Raw genomic sequence first — 6,497 nt, 5'->3', positions numbered from 1 at the left:
ATTCAGTACTATATAATTAGCATTGAATTCAGATTTAAAAGCATGTCCACAGTTAAGCCTGGTCTGATCTTTCAAATTATGTTGTTTCCTGATTATGCTGTCATAGCAACCCATATTGTTTCTTCACACCACTTATCAAAATTATTTCAAATTTATTTACCACCTATCTCTCTTGGGAGACAAAATCTCTATGAGCAAAGGACAGCACTTTTTTTTTTTGTTAATTGTTACATTTGTTATCAAAGTATGCTTTCCAGGCATACAACATTTTACTTCTGAAAAATGCAAATTCTTGGGTTTTACCTCAGACCTATTGTATCAGAAGGCGGGACATAGCAAACAATACTTTAACAAGCCCTCATTAAAAGTTGTGAACTACTGGATTATCATATCCAAGCACAAAGCACTATGTAATACATGAGTGATGTTCATCAATTTTTTTTTTTTTTTTTTGCAATGTGTGAATAAAGCCCATTGGAAATGGACTATTAATTATCCTCACCAAATATATTAGCAAAGAGACCAGGCCATTTTTCTCTAGCTTTGCAGTTTTCCACAAAAAGCTATAGTGAGTTTAGTATTAATGCTTCAAGAGGAAAATACTGAAAATTTTTACAAAAAATGTAAGTCAGTGTGAAAAATCATTGTACACAAAATTATTTTATTAGAGATCAAGAATTTTACTCAGACCACTTCTTTTGCAGCTGTGTTTTTCAACTTTATCATATTTACTGCATCCAGTTGAGTGACTGAATACATTTAACTGCTCATTAGCTAAAAATAATTTCAACCTAGGACTCACGTTGAGTAAAACTGCTACTGCTATAAGAAATGCATATTCATTTACATGCTGGTTTGCTCTCCTGTGAATTTCTATGCTTACTAAAAGCTAAATGGCAAAGATTTCTGCATAAGTCCTGCATCATTCAGGTCATTCTTAGCATTAATCTCTTGATGTCTAACAAGACCCCCTAGTGAACACTGCTACATTTCTTACTTACATAAGGTTTTTCTCTGGTTTGAGTTCATTGACATAAAATGGGGGATGTATTTGAACTGAGAGATGTCCCCCAACTATTCTTCTTCCATGTATGAGTTAATACATGCTTTATAAGGGATTCTTATTGCTTTGGCTCTTTCTCAAATTTGTTACATGTATAAGGGTTTTCTCCAGTGTGGATTTACTTATGTCAGGTAAGGAATTCATACTGGTTAAAAGACTTTCCACAATGACTGCATCAGTATTGTTTCTCTCCAGGACGAAGCTTTGACAGGAAATTTAAGGTTTACACTATTGCTAAAGACTTTCCTGTATTAGTCAGCCAAAGGGGTGCTGGTGCAAAATACCAGAAATTGGTTGGTTTTTATAAAGGGTATTTATTTGGGGTAGGAGTTTACTGATACCAGGCCATAAAGCTTAAGTTTCTTCCCTCACCAAAGTCTATTTGGAGCAAGATGGCTGCCAACGTCTGCGATGGTTCAGGCTTCCTGGGTTCCTACATTCCTGGGGCTTTCCTTTTCTCTGGGTTTAAGGTTCCTTTCTTCCAGGGGCTTGCCTCACTCTCCTCTGCGTGCTGACTTCCCAGGGCTCCAGCGTAAGTCTTTAGCATCAAACGCCAACATCCAAACTCTAACATCAGAAAATTCCCAACTCTGTTCTTTGCCATGCCTTTTATCTGTGAGTTCCCACTCACCAAGGGGTGGAGACTCCACGCCCTAATCTTAACTCAATCATGCAGATCAGGTTACAAGCATAATACAATATTTCTTTTTGGAATCCATCAATAATATTTAACTGCTACACTTCCAATATTCACTATATTTATAAGACTTTCCTATAACTTGAATATTTCTAAAAATACTATGACAGGAAAGCGGTTGTGGCTCAATCAGTTGGGCTCCTGTCTACCATATGGGAGGCCCTGGGTTCATGTCCCAGGGCCTCCTTGTGAAGGCAGGCTTGCCTGCCCGCCCTGGAAAGCCACCTGGCCCACAAGTGCTGTGGAGTGCCACCCAGCCCACAAGTGCCATGGAGTGCCTCCCAGCCTGCAAGTACTGAGAGCCAACTCAGTAAGGTGACGCAACAAAAAAGGGAGACAAGTAAAAACACAGAAAAACATGCAGCGAATAGACACAGAGCAGACAACAAGCAAGCTGCAAGTGGGGGTGGGGGGATAAAAAAATACTATGACAAGTACTGCAATCATGGTTTCCCTTTGGTATGATTTCTCATATGTAAAGTGATCCAATTGACCTAAAGTCTTTTCCACACTTCCTGGGCTATTAGATTTCTCTCCATTATATAGTCTCTGATGAACAGTAAGAGCTGAGCCATACTGAAAGCTTTCAGGAGCCAGTGTAACTCAATGGTCAAGTGCTGGCTTCCCAAATGTGAGGTCCTTGGTTCAATCCCTGGTACTGGTACCTACTAAAACAAGCAAACAACAACAACAAAAAACCCCTCAAAACAACAACAACAAAAACCTTTCTAACATTCACTAGATTTCTCCAGTATGGACTCTCTGATACATGGTAAGGTTTGCCCTGCAACTGAAGGTTTTCCCACATTCAATTCATTCATAGTTTCTCTCCGGTATGAATTCTATGATGTTGAAACAGGGATGACCTATGACTGAAGGCTTTTCCACATAAACTGAATCCATAAGGTTTCAATTTAGTGGGATTTCTCAAATGCAGATTCAGTGATTCAGGCTGATTGAAAGATTTCCTGAATATTTGACTTTTAAAGGATTTTTCTTCACTATGAATACTTTGGTGCTAAAGAAGAAATGAAAGACTACTAAAGACTTTCAGACATTTTTTGCATTCATATCACTTCTCTACAGTGTGACTTCTTGGATGTTGAGTAAGATGTGAGTTGCAGCAAAAGGCTTTCCCACATTCACTACATCCATAAGGTTTCTTTCCAGTATGAATTTTCTGGTGGTGAATGAGAGATGAACTATGAATGAAGATCTTCTCACATAAATGACACTCATATAGTTATTCTTGAGTATGAATTCTCAGATGGTTAATGAGATATGTAACATGACCAAAATATTTTCCACGTTCTATGCATTCATATGGTTTTCCTCCAGTGTGAGTTCTTTAATGAATAGTAAGTGGTGAGATATGCTTAAAGAGCTTCATACATTCACTACATTTGTAAGGTTTCTTCTACTATGACTTATCTGATGTCAAGAAAAGGTTGAGCTATGGCTAAATGTCTTCCCACATTCATGACATTCATAGGGTTTCTCTCCAGTATGAATAATCCAATGGCGATTAAGGATTGATTGCCAAAGACTTGTCCACATTCACTGCATATACAGATTTTATTCTCAATTATAAGTCTGATAATACGTAAGAGCTTTGCTCTGTCTGAAGGCTGTCACACTTTCATTAGATTGCAAAGGTTTCTCTCCACCATTGATTTTCTTATTTTGTATAATTCACTGTGTTGGTAAACTCTTCTCAAACGTATCACATTTATGTAATTTTCCTTCAGAAGACATTCTCTGTGTTTCAGAAGGAATAGACTTTAAGGAGAAGATACTACTAAACGTATTGTATTCATAAACACTTTTCCCGGTGAGGCTTCCTCTAAAGGTGAGGGTCAGTGGTCTGAAATGTTCCACTTGATTTCCATGCTTCCTCTCCAAATTCTCTATATAGTTCCATTCCTTGTTAAGATTTGAACATTAAAAATATTCCTTTATAATTTTTTCTCTAATTGCCCTTTGTGATAAATCTTTATCATCCTCCTTTGTTGATAATTCCTTGTTTCCCCATCTTGATTACCAACCTGGGCCATGACTTCACAATTTCCAACAACCAACATAATCCTCTTTCCAGATTCCTGTTTTAGAGAAGGACAGTGTCCAGTCTGCATGTTGCTGGTGAGTGGATGTGGCCGCTGCCCTCCTGGGAACAGTACTCCAATCTGTGTCTTTTCATTGGAGAGTTTAATCCATTAATATTCTATGTTATTACTGTCAAGGCAGTACATACATTAGCCATTTTTCTTTAGGTTTATATATGTCATATTTGTTTTTGTCTTTTTGTCTTTTTAGTTACTCTTACTTATAATCTTCCTTTCTACATACTCCTCCAACCCTCTTTCTCCTGTTTTTTTCCTTTCAACCTGTATTTATTAATGGACAGGACTCTTATTGACAAACTCTCTCAGTTTCTGTTTATCTCTAAATATTTTGAACTCTCCCTCATCTCTCCCTCCCTGAGATGGCTCCCTTGTCTGTTTGCTTGTTTTTACTCATTGGTGGTTTTTTTTGCTCCTTGTTTGCACTTGTTGCTTGCACCCATTGACTGCTCATTGCCTGTTTGTTTTTTCTTTAGGAGGCACCAAAGACCAAACCCAGGACCTCCAATGTGGGAGACAGTCACTTAACTGCTTGAGCCCCATTCACTCCCAGTCTCCCTCATTCTTGAATGCCTGTTTTGCTGTGCATGAATTCTTGGCTGGCAGGCTTTTTTTTTTAGCACCTTAACTATGTCATAGCACTGCCTTCTTGCCTCCATGGGTTTGGATGAGAAATCAGCACTTAATCTTATAGAGCTTTCCTTATGTGTGATGTATCTCTGTTCTCTTATTCTTTTCAGAATTCTCTTTTTGTCTTGACCATTTGAAAATTTGATAAATATGTGTCTTGGGGTATGTCTGTTAAGATTTATACTGTTTGGAGTATACTACACTTCCTGGACATGAATAGCCATGTTCCTTGTAAGAGTTGAGAAAGTTTCAGCCATTATTTATTCCAATTCTCCTTCCATTCCCTTCTCCTTCTCTTCTCTCTCTGGGCTGCCTATAATGTGTATGTTTGTGTGTTTTATGTTGTCATTCAATTCCCTGAGTTCCCGCTGAATTTTTTCTATCTTTTAATCTATTTGTTCTAGCTATCTGTGCAATTTCAAACGTTATATTTTCAATGTCACTAATTCTGTCCTCTGCCTACTAGAAACTGCTGTTTGCTCCAAGCATATATTTAATTTCTTTCATGCCTTTCATCACCATTAGCTATGTTATCTTTTTATATGTTTATGATTTCTTCTATATGTTCCTACAGTGTCTTAATATCCTTTATCTCTTCATTCACTTCATTGGTTGATTCATGATATTTGTTTAGACACCCTTAATTAGTTGTACCATATTCTGCATCTCCTCCTACTTTTTATTTTTTTATTTTTTATTTTTAAAAAAGATTTATTTATTTATTTAATTCCCCCCCTCCCCCGGTTGTCTGTTCTCTGAGTCCATTGGCTGCGTCTTGTTTCTTTGTCCGCTTCTGTTGTCGTCAGCAGCACAGGAAGTGTGGGCAGTGCCAAATCCTGGGCAGGCTGCACTTTCTTTCACACGGGTGGCTCTCCTTATGCGGTGCACTCCTTGCGTGTGGGGCTCCCCTATGCGGGGGACACCCCTGCGTGGCACAGCACTCCTTGCATGCATCAGCACTGCACATGGGCCAGCTCCACATGGGTCAGGGAGGCCCAGGGTTTGAACTGCGGACCTCCCATGTAGTAGATGGACGCCCTAACCACTGGGCCAAGTCCGTTTTCCCTCCTCCTGCTTTTTAGATTGTTCATTAGACTAGGTCATGTCTTCCTGTTTCTTAGTTTGGCTTGTAATTTATTTTCCTGATGTGCCTAGACATCTGCTCATCTTGATGAGCTTATTTGGTTGTTTATAGCTTCCCTTTCTATTCTAGGGCTTTATTTTGTTTTGTGTTAAGGGTCCTCTTACACGTTTCCTCTTATTTTATATCTCTGTAGTTGTTTTTAATCCCCCTTTCAAGGCCCTTGGAAACTGGCCTGCACCCCATTACTGGGTCCTTGGCCATGATTGGGGCAGTTAAACAGGGGTAATCTTAAATATCTAAAGCAAGTTGAATTAAGATTCAAAGAAGACTGATGGAATACAGCTATTTAACAATAAATCCCTAGACAAGAGAGAGAAACAACATCAGAGTAAACTCAGCATCATAACCAGATGCCAAGACATTAGAAAAAAATTACAAGTCATGCAAAGAAAAAAGAAGACATGACTCAGGAAATGAGCAAATCAAAGCTCTAGATAAGACACAGGACTTAAAACAGTTAATAAAGGAGGTCATACAAATATCTTAAATCAAATCATGGAGTTAAAGAGTGTAACAGTTTGATATAATTGATGAAGTCCTAAAAAGAAATATTGGATTTTGCTTGTAATCTGATCTGTACCTGGACATGATTGAGTTATGATTAGGGCACCCCACCAAGGGGTGGGGACTCACATAGAAAAGGCATGATGAAGAACAGAGTTGGGAGCTTTTAATGCTGGAGTTTTGATTTTGGAGTTTGATGCTGAAGACTTAAACAGGAACCCTGGGAAGTCAGCATGCAGAGGAAAGAGAAGCCAGTGCCAGGAAGGAAGGAATCTTGAATCCAGAGTAAAGCAAGCCCCAGGAACACAGGAATCCAGGAAACCTGAACCCTTGCAGATG

General features: G+C 38.6%; 1 pseudogene; it reads right to left on the bottom strand.

Moving 5' to 3' along the window:
- Window positions 1-2,577: 2,577 nt before the first annotated feature.
- On the bottom strand, window positions 2,578-6,242 carry LOC139439067 (zinc finger protein 181-like; annotated as a pseudogene).
- Window positions 6,243-6,497: the final 255 nt, after the last annotated feature.

Source organism: Dasypus novemcinctus, chromosome 5 (genome assembly GCF_030445035.2).
Source record: "Dasypus novemcinctus isolate mDasNov1 chromosome 5, mDasNov1.1.hap2, whole genome shotgun sequence".
NCBI lineage: Eukaryota > Metazoa > Chordata > Mammalia > Cingulata > Dasypodidae > Dasypus > Dasypus novemcinctus.
Note: the sequence above shows the minus strand (reverse complement) of the source record. Positions and strands in the feature narration are given on the sequence as shown.